This window comes from Bufo gargarizans, chromosome 5 (genome assembly GCF_014858855.1).
Source record: "Bufo gargarizans isolate SCDJY-AF-19 chromosome 5, ASM1485885v1, whole genome shotgun sequence".
NCBI lineage: Eukaryota > Metazoa > Chordata > Amphibia > Anura > Bufonidae > Bufo > Bufo gargarizans.
Window position 1 is genome coordinate 333,196,955 of NC_058084.1, and position 13,959 is coordinate 333,210,913.

Below are 13,959 nucleotides of genomic sequence, written 5' to 3' on the forward strand. Positions count from 1 at the left end.
GAGCACTGCCGCTGACCATTTTGTTTTTCACCAAATATTTAGTTATCGTTTAGTAGAGTATCCTGCTCACTGCTGTGCTTCAGCTGATTGACCTGCTCGCATCTACTCAAGAGCAGAGAGTGGAACGTCAGTGACACGTTCTGATTTATCCCGCCTGCAGGTCTGCTCCATGTTCACTACTTTTTGGTACTTTTTGCTGTTTTAAACTGCAGACACTCTGTGATATTTGCCCCTAACACCCCTAGCACTGCATATTTATGCCCCTAATACCCATTTATTTTTATGTCTGTGCTTTCCTTTACCCTTTCAACTTCAAAAAGTTGTTGGTGAATGCTCATTTTAGGTGACAGCTTTCTCTTTTGACACCTGCATACCTATGCATGAAGTTTGGCTGAGCATGTATGAGTTTTCAATAGGGAGAGAAGAGAAAGACATGTGAAAGATGTTGGTATTGGTAGCACTCTTCTTAAAGGGAGTCTGTCACCCAATATAACTAAGAGCATTGTACCACAGAAGATTGCAGACACATCCCAAGCATACCTGTGTGCACTTTGTGTCTGTATTCCATGTCCAGGAAAATCACTTTTATTCTTCTGGTAAACAGCTCCTAAGTAGTGTTGAGTGAACTGGCGTTTTAAGTTCGGCGTCTAAAGTTCGGGTTCGGGTTATCGAAGAATCGCGTTATGGATTCTAAATTCTGTTTATGGTCCGTGGTAGCGGAATCCATAATGCGATTCTTCGATAACCCGAATCCAAACTTTAGATGCCGAACTTAAAGAGGACCTTTCACTCGTATACAAACTAAAAACTAACTCTATCTGTGGGCAGAGCGGCGCCCAGGGGTCCCCCTGCACTTACTAGTATGTCTGGGCGCCGCTCCGTTCGCCCGGTATAGGCTCCGGTGTCTCAGCTCCGTCTGTTGTACTGGACTGATCTTTTGTAGGAGGCGTGTCCCTTGCTGCACTGCTGGCCAATCGCAGCACACAGCTCATAGCCTGGCTATGAGCTGTGCGCTGCGATTGGCCAGTGCTGCAGAATAAAAGTGCTTTTCCTGGACATGCAAAAAGACATAAAGTACGCACAGGTATGCTTGGAAAGCGTTTGCAATAATCTATGGGGCAGTGTTAGTTATATTAGTGGAAATGAGGTGACAGACTCCATTTAAAGTTAATGGAATGATGTGCCTTATATTTGAATATTTAAAATTACTTTTTGTGTGTTTCCTCATACAGGATGGACTGCAGGAGGGTTTGGGTACACTGGACAACTAGTGGTTGGGAGCACTGAGGACAACTAGTGGTAGCTTCATGTACTGACAGCAGAACTGATGTGCATTGAGGTGGAAGTTTTGAGACACACCCAGGCTGTTTTAAGACCTTCTTGTTGATAAATGCTGGTGTCTGTGAGGACTAGAGGGAACTCCTCATCTGCTAGTATGGAAAGAAAAAGCCATTTAGAGACAAGTGGAGGTGAGTGGAGCATGCAAATTGGTACATAACCTAGGGACTGAGAGTGGCAAAGCTAAAACTTCCAGACTTAGGGTCTAACAGAAGTGGACATGGTAAGAAACATGAGTAAGTGTCACCTGGGAAGTCCAGTGTGGAGAACCAGTTGAAATGCACCAGCTAGGTGAGCGTGACTACGAGAGATAGGAACACGAGGGGCTGAGAGCAACTGGCCCCTTGGAAAAGCACAGTGACCAAAGCTAATGTAGAGTATATTCACGAGCAGCATCCATCACATGAAGTGTGTTTGTATCAAATATTTTGCCCTCAGTGCTGCCTGAGAGACTGATGAAGCCTCACTGAAGCAAAAATGAAAGTTCTTGTGTGGTAGTCCCTGTCTGTTGTCTCTTTTCCTGTGCCTGTATGTAATGTGTCTGGGGGTTCTACACACTGCTGTACATCAATTGCGGCACCTTATCTCCCAGTAGAACAAAAGGATCGGGTGAAGAAATTCAAAGCACCCTATCCTTTTCTCCCCCAATATCATCTGTTATGGAGAGTCTTTAGTCCCCATGCACATTAGAAGATCTGCTGGTCCTAAAGTGTTGTCCAACAGTACCGTAATATATATAGAGCCTAATGTGTACTGGAGCCTTAACTGTACTCGGAATTAATCCTGTTGTGCAGTTTGTCCCTTTTGGAGAATCTGTTGATTGAATGAACCAGCTGACCCCATCTCTTATTTCATGAGAGATGAAACCTTCCTTATGCAGCAGTGTTAGGACTCAAGCACATTTTGTAAACAAGATATCTATCCTGGGAGCTATTGGTATTACATGTACTGCCTTGATATAGATAGATAGATTTTCAGAAATTATAGTTTTCATATATTTGTCAGTTCAGAGATGATGTCAGGGCAGACTAGACATAGTCAGCCCTGACATTCTTTCTTCTGTAGTATTGCATTAGCAAAGTTTAGCTGCTGGCATGATATTAAAGATTGACTGTCACCCTGACTATGACTTCACTCCAGTGGCAATATTAGAAAACTGATTGTCTGAGATACTCCCTCACATTCTGCTGATGCTTATAATTAGAGGTTAGCATAGTCTAATGCAGAGGCAAGGAGGTTACATGATGAGGACTGCTTGAGTACTGAACTATCCACTCAAACAGACGTATAGCCAAATACCGCGGTTGGCGCGGTGCTCGGGCTCAGACATGTCCTCACGTAGGACATGTTGGCTAATCTCTCAATTTTAACACCAGTTTGAGGGCTTAGTAAGACCGCAGAGTGCACCTGTCTTTGTTTTTGTTGTATTATATATACTGTTTATCACATCCACACATTTGCTATCCTGTGTAGGATGTCCATTGTGGTACTTGTGGTCCGCTGCAGGCATCCTCCATTGTATGCATTTTTGCTGGGGATTGCCATTAGCAGCGGACCACAAGTGCAGGATCTGCCCCCCTGTATAGATGCACCACTGCATATGGGGTTGAGCACTTCCTGCTTTTTAACACCACGCCAATTTGCAGTTTGTATTTAGAATTTTTTGGCAGTGTAGAAACTCCTAGTCTGAATGTGCCTTTTATTTCCATCTACAGGCAGCATTCTGGTGCACATGTGAGGCCCGGGCTATATCAGCCAGTCTTGGGTGGGGCTCAGAGCTCTCTCCCTCCTCCCATTGTATGCATGGTCACATGCTGGAGATTACTGGGAGACTGCTTTCAGTCGGACCTTGCGCTCCTGTAATTCGCCCACTGGCTCCTGGTATTGTCCATATGGCCCAGGTAGGTTTAGCGTTAGGTCCCGAGCTACTTGAGAAACCTTGGCGCGGTGCTCGGGCTCAGACATGTCCTCACGTAGGATATGTTGGCTAATCTCTCAATTTTAACACCAGTTTGAGGGCTTAGGAAGACCGCAGAGTGCACCTGTCTTTGTTTTTGTTGTATTATAAATAGCGGGTTAGCCAAAAAAGTATATGTAATGTTAAATACTTTAGTGTTAAAAAAGGCAAAAGTATTATAGCAGTGATACCTTTATTGGCGATTTAAAGGGATTCTGTCATCAGATTTGTGCCCTATAACAGGTTTATAAAACGGCTTATAAAACTGGTTTTTATAAGCTGTCACTCACCTACCTAAGGTGCCCAAGGGGTTTTGCGTTAATCCAGGATGCCCGCCTGCACCCCTCGCCGTCTGGTGCCCTGCGCCGCCTTCCTCAGCGCCGCCTCCTCAATCCACCCGTCCCTCTGACAGATCCTGCGCCTGCGCTTGCGCACTAGGCTCAGCCTGAAGCGCCGCGGACTCCTGGCAGCGGCTTCATTGAGCGAAGTCCGCATGCGCCGGCCTGAAGCGCATGCGCACTTCGCTCAACGAAGCCGCTGCCAGGAGTCCGCGGCGCATCTGGCTGAGCCTAGTGCGCAAGCGCAGGTGCAGGATCTGGCAGAGGGATGGGTGGATTGAGGAGGCGGCGCTGAGGTGAGGAAGGCGGCGCAGGGCACCAGATGGCGAGGGGTGCAGGCGGGCATCCTGGATTAACACAAATCCCCTTGGGCACCTTAGGTAGGTGAGTGACAGCTTATAAAAACCAGTTTTTTGGGCTAATAGAGCCACAAGCAGGTTTAATAAGGGCAGTTTAGGATTCGTGTTATTAGCACCGACATGGCCATATGTTTAGCTTATAGGGCACAAATCTGATGACAGAGTCCCTTTAAGGGCACAAAGTGTTTTTTTGTAACCAGTGACAACTGCTTGGGGAGTATACAGACTTTCCTGTTACCAGTGATAGCAATCTCTTCAGTACTCATCTGTGGCGTACTGGAGAGACTGCTCTGTAAGTGGTGACAACTGCCTGTTGCTATTGATGACTATCATGCCATGTACATCACCTTTTTGTATGTGTAATCCCCAAGAACCACCAGAACGCTACCTCTTGAGATGGTCCTGGTGTGGCTGGCGGCTGACCCATGGGGTCGTAGATACTGGTGCAAAGCACCCAAGGATCAGGCAATATGCATAGTCTGGAGACGGGCCAAAGTCAGGGCTGCCAGTGTACTAGCATATCTGTAAAACAAGTCTGAGGTCAGGGCAGGCAGAAGTAGGGCAATCCAAGAAACAGGCTAAGATCAGGGAAGATGGCTAGAAATCAGGTAGTCAGGCTAGACGATGGTGCAAGAGTAGTCAGAAAGGGAAACCTTTGCTGGTTACTAGAGACTATCAAACCTAAAGCTCATGCACCCTCCAACTGGGGAGAGTGCATAAAATACCCAGGGATGTCCAGCCCAGCTGGCTGAGACAGAAGGGCATAAGAAGAAGCATGCAGGCTGCAGAGGTTGCCAGCAACATGCAGTGGATTGGAATGAGGCGGCCTGGTAAGAAATGCAGCGTTTTTGCCCGCAGGTGGAGAATGGGACCAGAGTGGGCAAGGACCTCTGTCATAACAGCCAGCCTCTGCCTGCTTTTAAAGAAGGTCCACGTGGGAATGCAGGATTGGGGAGTATTAATTCCTCTTTTTAACCCATGAACTCTTAACTGACCCTATAAACTCAGTATGGCTGTCCATTAACATATCTGAAACATTTGGATGACAGCGGCAGATACTAATTAAATGTGATCCGTGCAGAAAAATCTTAAAGAAACAGACACTTTTACAAAACTTTCGACAAGCCAGCTACTATCAGCATATCAGATTATTATCACAGTTCATACTGTGGCATAATAATTATTCATTTTTAGTGAATTAATTTATTTCAATCTCCACAATGTTCTCTTAAAGCGAATGACCTGTTCTAATGATCTTTTTCCTATTTTGTCTCTACAATATTTAAATTCCTTTTGCGTGCTGCATTGGATATGATTAATAGCTAAATCTGTGTGATCTCCAGTGCCTTAGGTTGTGTTATGAGAGTGTATCCAGAGCACATTAGGTGACCTCCCGGATGTGATCTAGAATATTTAAACCTCACACCCAGTGCAGCTTCTAGGAACTTACATTTACAACAGCGGCTGTCGTGTCAATCCATTGTGAGATACCTTTACAGATTCCCTAATCACATAAGCATAAATTATGGATAATGAAGAATGCAAAAATGAATTTATGATTTGGGGTTGTCCTACAAAATTTTTTATAGTTAAAGGGTTTGTGCAGGGATTTTATATTAATGACCTATCGTCAGGATAGGTCATCAATATAGGATCGTCGGGGGTCCGACAGCTGGTACCCTTGCCGATCAGCTGTTTGAAGAGGCGGCAGTGCTCCATGCGAGTGTTACTTCCTCTTCATTACACTGTCTGTCATCTCGGAAGCAAGTGTAACTACAAGTACTCGCTCCATTCACTTGAATGGAGCAAGTACTTGTAATTACACTATGCCACCTCAACAGGGGAGATGACGTTTAGTGTAATGAAGAGGAGGCAGAGCTTTTCCCGCCGATCTGATACTGACGACCTATCCTGAGTTTTATGTAAGATTGAGTACATGTATTAGCTTTAATGTGGCGCTTATCATAGCTTTGTCCACTTAAATATGGAACACTTGCTTTTTCCTGCTGCGTCGCCCCACCGCTTATTATTGGTGCTTTGTTTTTAAATGTCCTTTGGGTTATTTGTATTTGTGGGTCTGTTACCGCCAGTGCTTTTAATATATTTTTCTATTCAGTAAATATATTATTTCTTGCATGTGTTATTTTTTGGATGACAGACATCTTGTCAATGTCAGCAGCATTACAATCAGTTTTTCTGAATACATTAATCGTGTATAAAATGCAGACATCTTCCCTCTTTAAATGATAAAATGATTGGTATAGATGGGTTAACTGGTTCCCTGTTTATCCTTTTTGCAGATTCACACGATTTACTGGTCCATAGAATCCAATAGGAAAATAACTTCACTTGCTTCTATCATCATTTTGCCAAAGGTGAATCTCAAACACGGTAAATCAATTTTCCAACATAACCCAATGGCTGGTGAATAAGACAAATCACAAATTAGTGGACCTCAAGATTTGGTGAAAACATTTTAAATGCTGCCGGTTTATTTCAGCTTAAAAAAGTGTGGATTTGTATAACTTTTTATTTTGCATTTCCAAAGACAAAAGAAAAAGCATACCAGTTAGAAACTATTAGACTGTGACAGCAGGGAGGTGACAGCTTCCATCACTGTGTCAATTGCTAGCAGCTGGTGATCTCAGTGGATGTCCATCAGAAGCCATGCATGCGACTTCTGCTCTAATGCAGACGATCAAAAACATAAGAACATAAGAAAAAGAAAGTCTCAGTGACATTTTAGGCTGTAAATAATCAACTAATGGAACAACGAGTTGACTGTTCCATATCCATTTACTTTGCTTGACTGGAGACAGCATGTACCATGTTTCTGATTGGTATGTTGTGAATAGCAGAAATGAAAGAGCATGTCCTCATAATAGGAAAAAGAAATAGGGGGAAATTATAATGAAGGTAATATCTGAGGTGAGTTTGTGAAGTCTGTGTTGGTGTAATTTATGCCACATAATGTTGCATGTTGTTTGATAAATTTGTCTCATCCTAAGGGCTCATTCACACAACCGTGTTTTTTGTCTGCATCCGATCAGCATTTTTGGTGGGTTCGATGTGGACCAACTCACTTCAATGGGGCTGCAAAATATGCAGGCACCCCACTGTGGGCTGTCCGCATCGGTATGTTCGTTTTGCGGCCCTGCAAAAAAAATAGTGCATGTCCTATTATCGTCCGTTTTAAAGACAAGGATAGGACAGTTCTACAGAGGGCAGTACGTTCCATTCTGCAAAAACGCTGAATGCACATGACCTGTATCCGTGTTTTGTGGATCCGCAATTTGTGGACTGCAAAAACACAAACGGTCGTGTGCATGAGCCCTTACACCCTATTCTTCTACTGGAGTAAGATTGCAACTTTTAAATATTAGTATTATTGATAAATCTGGAGGGAAACTCATTAACATAGCAAACCATGCCCACTTTCCCACCCATACTTCAAAACTGGAGTGACTGGTGTAAAAATGTAAAAAGTTGAAAAAGTTTTGCACCTGAGGCCAAAAAGTTTCAAAAGCCCCATTCAGTATAAATACACCTGTTCTGAATGGTCCCTGAGTCTGTAACACTACAAAGCAAGCTACATAAAGTCCACAAAGCTCTCCAAACAGGTCAGAAACAAAGTTGTGAAGAAGTTTAGGTCAGGGTTGGGTTATAAAAAAAAAAAATCCTATAGAACACCATTAAATTCATTACAACTATATAAAAAGAATATGACACAACTACAAACCTGACAAGAGAAGGCTGCAAACAAAACTCAGACTGGGCAAGAAGGGCATCAATCAGAGGTTTAACAAAGAGACCAATAATAACACTGGGATCCACAGCATCTGCCCCATAGGATCACTATATCAGCGCAAATAGCTGATCTACAAAATATGACAAAAGATAGGACATGTCTTATCTTTTGTGGTGCAGAGGCACAGACCCAAAATTCCATGGGAGCACTTCATAGTGCTTCCGTGGTCTTCTGATCAATGCCTCCAATCTGCAAAAGACAGGAGATTACCAATGTCTGGCCATATCTGGAGGATCGCCCAGTAAATGGGTCTGCATTCGCACCACAAAGTGCACACGGCCAGTGCCCATCTATTGTGGACTGGCCATATACGTTTGTGGGCATGAGCCCTATGTCTAACAGGACTTTATGGAAGAGTGGTCATTGCTTGATTAAAAACATTATCTGGTCAGATGAGACTGAAATTGAACTTCATGGGAAATGCTATTTGTGGTGCAAACCCAACACTTCCCATCACCCCAAGAATACAATTCACTCACAGTGAAGCATGGTGGTGTCAGCATCATGATGTGGGGATGATTTTCATTAGCATGGGCTAGAGAACTGGTCAGAAATGATTGAAAGATGGATGTCAGGAAATACTAGGACATTCTAGAGAAAAACCTGTTTCATTCTACAAGAGATTTGAGACTGGGATGGAGGTTCACCTTCTAGCAGGACAGTGACCCTGAACATATTGCTAAAGCTACACTAGGGTGGTTTAAGGGGAAAAATTAAAATGACTTGAAATGGCCTAGTCAAAGACCAGACCTCAATCCAACAGAGAATATGTTGCCTGACTTGAAGACCGCTCTGCACTAACACAACCGTCTTGAAAGAATTTCAACACTTTTTTGCCTGGAAGAATATCTAAAACTCCCAGTGTCTAGATGTGCTCAGCTAACAGAGACATACTCCAAGAGATTTACATCTGTAATTGCTGCAAAAAGTGGCTCCACAAAGTATTGACTTTCAGCGATAATTACTTATGCACATTAAAGGGGTTGTGCTGGCCATACATATTGATGACCTATCGTCAGGCTAAGACCCCACCAATCAACTGTTTAAGAGGATGCGTTGTTCCATGCAAGCGCTGTTTCCTGTTCATTACACTTCGTCTCCTCTTGATCGATGGTGTAGTGCAGGCGTGCACAACCTGCGGCCCGGGGGCCACTTGCGGCCCTCGATATCATTCTGTGCGGCCCTCAACCATCTGGTGACAGACATGTATGTCTATGTCTTGTGGCTGCTCGCATGCATTTCTCATGTATTCTCCTATTAGATGGGAGTCCTGGAGGTGTAACCAGACATTTATGGTGTATACTGTATGTACAATATGCAATAAATACAGTATATCAGTTGGTAATACCCCTTTAACTTTTATTTTCGGCCCATGGGATTCCTTCAGTCTGACAATGTGGCCCCCAACCAGAAAAGGTTGTGCACCCCTGGTGTAGTGTAATTCAAGTAAATGGTGCAAGTACATGTCATTACACTACACTGCTGAAACTTCTGAGCTGACGGGCAGTGTAATGAACAGGAGGCAACGCATGGAGTGCCGCCTCCTCTTCAAACAGTTGATCAGCGGGGTGCTGGTGTTGGTCCCCTGCCGATCTGATATTCATGACCAATCCCGACGATAGGTTTAAAGTTCTCGGTTTTATGTCTTAATTATTGTGTATCAGTAGTAGGCATGTTGTGTAAATCAAAAGCTACAAACTCAAAAATAAATTTGAAGTCTGGTTGTAATGCAAGAAGGCAAGAAATATACCAAGGCGAAGGGCAAAATGCATATATGATGTTTTTTTTAAGTATCAATGGGGTGGGGGTCTTTTCCAGCCCTGTGATTGACCTATTCATTTTAATAATAATGTGGGTACTGCCACTGTACCCATGGGCTCTGCAAAAAAGTGCAGCTCTTGTACAAAACTGTCAAGATCCGAATTTTCTCTCGTCTTGTCAGTTCTGCAATGATCACACCAGTGGCGTACATAGAAAAGTAAGGGCCCCATAGCAAGGATCAAACCAGGCCCCCCACACAGTACAGAAGGGTTTTTCGCCTAAACCCCTTTCAATGGCCCTTGGGCCATTTTCTCCTGACCAAGTTTTCACCCCCAGTAGAAGAGGAGATGATCCCAACTGGGCCCCCCATGGTCTGCCACTATGTTAGTTACGCCCCTGAATGTATAAAGGGAAGGGGTTATTTGTACTCCCAAAATGAAAATGATAAAATCATATAACATGCAATGTTACATATAAAAATTACAACTTGTCCTACAAAAACAAGACCTAATGCATCTGCATCAACACAAAAATAATGCATTTTATATTGTGAATGCAGACATGGAAAAACAGAAACACTGGTCTCATCCTAGAGAATAAACATGGCTGGGTCCTCAAGGGGTTAAATTCAATTTTAGACTGATACTGGACGTGAAAGAAACAAACGAGCAGTTTTTCATGCATACAGTTATTCGATGTGTGGTATTGTTTAATTGCTTCTGTAAGTTTTTTTTTTTTTTTTGCTAAACATAGATGTATGAGTATCCAAGCAAGTCAGCCATATGGAGTTTACGAAATCAACACTGCTAGCAGGACTACTCCCAGTCTGCACCAACAATGCATAAGATACAGAGGGACATAGAAAAATGAATGTGTGGTGTGAATGTATTTACGCCTTCGTGCAAACATTAAAGGGCCACTAAAGAAGAAGTCAGATAACTAATAAGACATCGAAATGCGTCTGGTAGGAACGTTGGCTTCATGACACCTACACTTAGCGTGCGCTGGAAGAAATGACACAAAATTATTATAAAATAAGCTGTTAAAGTAGTTAAAACGGACAATATACTATTTGAAATCCCCGCTTAGCCGGCAAGCAGGGAAAAAGAGACTCTTAATTGTCCAATTCCCATCACGTGACCGACTGGAGGTAAGGTTGGAAGCGGAGGTAAGCAAGAAAAACCCACCGCGCTTTATACACATACTTCGCAGAGACCGACGGAACTGTGAGTATCTCTGGAATATAATCGTTTGATATCGAATATATATATATACCTCTACAACGATATAATCATTAACCGTCTAATTTTGAGAGAAAAAGCAAAAGGTCTTATTAATTGAAATGATATAACAAAGGAGAACTGTTCCAATGAGCTATTTGTATTGAACTACCTCATCGATTTTATAGTGGATGGAGTGTATAATGAAAAGTACCGACTAGTAAGAGAATTAATCTGTATCAATGGACTAAATACCTCCCATACCAGGGTCGAGCAAATTTTATATACATTGAATTTATGGAGTAACCAAATATTATTTCACGAATATTTATTCCTATCTTATCCATCATTTTAATTGTTCTTAATAGATTGTTGTTATATCACTCTAGTTATATTACTCTAGATGTCCGAGTGCCTATCCAAGAAATATTGTTTTTAAGTTATTAGTGACTGAGAAGGCAAAAAGTCACGATACGAGCATCGGTACCATTCACTTGGAGGTAGAACCACCCTAAGATTACATATATGCCTTGATTAAAGGGGTTATGTCATCTCAGAGTCTGATGGTATATCACTAGGATAGGCCATCAAAGTCAGATAGGTGTGGGTCCCACCTCTGAGACCCGTACCTATCTCCAGAATGGGTCCCTGAAAGTGAAGGAGAGTGCACCGCACGTTTGTGGCATGCTCTCCATTCATTTTCGGAAGTCCCATATAAATGAATGGAGAGTGCACTGTGTAAGTGCAGCCACCGCTCCATTCACTTCCATGGGACTGCCGGAGATTTCCAAACCAATACTCAGCTTTTTTACCCAGTCTCATAGAAATGAATGGCTCTTTGTTGACGTTCTGGAGATATGCTACCAATGTCTAAGATTGGACAACTCCTTTAATTAATATATCACCTATGTGACACGATCTCAGTCATATGCTACAGTATATAATGATATGTACTAACTAACAAGAGCCTTTCAGAATGATTTAAAGAGGACCTGACACCTTTCCTGACATGTCTCTTGTAGTAACTACAGGTACTTGCATTCCCCATGCCATAAATATTCTGGAGCATCTCTTCTTATGGCTCTGTGTTGTGCCATTTCTCTGTTATTTCTACTAGAAGTTCTGGTAGCACCCAGCAGTCTGCAGTTTTTATTTATTTGTCAACTTATTTTGTAATTTATTCCTAGCAGGAATAATACAGGATGCTCCAGAATTGGTATTAATAAAACGGACATGTCTAGAGAAGTTACAGGTCCTCTTTAAAGAGAATCAAGTAGATCAAGTCAAATTTATTTAGGCTATTTGCACCTATTAACAGTAGGCTACCTGCACATGTTGCATATCTGTATGCAGAAAATCCACATGAAAACTGCATTAAAAAAATACACATAAATCCTCACTATTTAACAAGGTTTTTATTTGTTTTTATGTATTTTTTGGTACATATTTTCTGTTTATTTTAACAACCCCATTGAAGCTATGGAAAAACCACTATATATAAGGAATGGAATCGAACAAACAATACAGATGCTGCAGATTTTAAAATCCACATGGCAAGTCAATTTCCACACATCCAAGATACATAATGTATACATGAGATTTAGCAAATCTCATTCACTTAGTTGGTACTGTACTACGCTTTTTTTTGTGCATGAAAATCCACGCAGAAAAAAAGCACGTAATCCACATTGTATGCAGATAACCTTAGTGTAGTAATGGCCGCTGGTACCTCTTGTGGTTTACCTCTAAATGCAACACTGCGTCTATACTTGCAACTTCAAACAATAGCAAGTTCAGTTGCAGCTCGGCAAATTAGAGCAGTAAACTGTGTACGGTACATATGGCGGCAAATGCACGTGTGAATATACTCTTAGAGAATTCATTAGGTGCATTACTAACAGCAGCTAGTAGGTGCATTTGCACTGAAAGCAGACCATAAGGGCTCATTCACACAACCGTATGAATGAGTCTGCATCCATTCTGCAATTTTGCGGAACAGGTGCGGACCCATTCATTTCAATAGGGTCGCAAAAGATGCGAACAGCACACCAGGCCCCGCAAAGAATATAGAGTATGTCCTATTCTTGTCTGCAATCGTGAATATGAATAGGCATTTCTATAATGGGCCGCCCGTTCTGTTCTGCAAAATTGCAGAACGCACACAGGCACTATCCGAACACGGAGCGGTCGCGTTAATGCGCCCTAAGGCTGGGTTTACATGCCACAGCTGCCACCTGCAGCCAACACCCGATGCATCAACGACCAGTGCTGCAACCTTTTGAAATGAATACTTCCATTTCATGTAAAAGTCACTGTTTAGGGCTTCAAGCAGCAGCCGCAGTACATAGACCCAGCCTAAGGCCTCTTTCATACTTAATTGAATTGTGTACATGTGTTGTCTGTGGTTTACATGGAAAACTCATATATCCATGAACTTTGTGTATATTCATACATGGTTTTCCACTGACAGTGGGTCAGTGATGACACCTCAGAAGCATTCACTATCTTTATCCATGATTACAGATCAGTCACGCACGTTATAGTCTAAGAATCCGTGAGACCCATGTATACAAGACAGATGCCATCCGTTTTGGTCCATGGTTTTCAAGGACTTTTCATAGGAGATGCCCTGAAAACTAATTTTTAACCTAGCAGTGTCTGAGGAATATAGATGACACACAGAGGGTAATAAACTGACAAACGGACCAAACACAGATCCTTCATGGAAATCTTCACGGATAAAACAATGACCATCTTGTCAGGGATGTCACCATGGCGTGCCAAAGAGGCTTAAGACAGTTTGTACACCAGGTTAAGTGGAATCTATTTACAGTTTTAAACTTGCCATCTTGCTAGCAGTGCTAGGTAGGGGCTGTGAAGAGCAAAACAAACATAACTTTTGGAAAACTTTTATCAGGAGAAGTGTGAATATGAACATCTGTAGTGGTCTCCTGGTTGGATGCTAAATCTGTCACTCAGAGGGAAGAGGCTGTAAAGCAGCTCAGTGCAGAGAACACTTCACTGTGAAGCTCGACCTCCTCAGTACTTTCAGGAGAAAAACCTAAATAATAGAATATAAATAGGAATAAAAATTCATATTCACACTACCTCTGATAATTAATAAAAGTTTGTCCGGCTCTCCCTGGCCCCTACCTAGGGCTTTCAGCACGTACTTCTT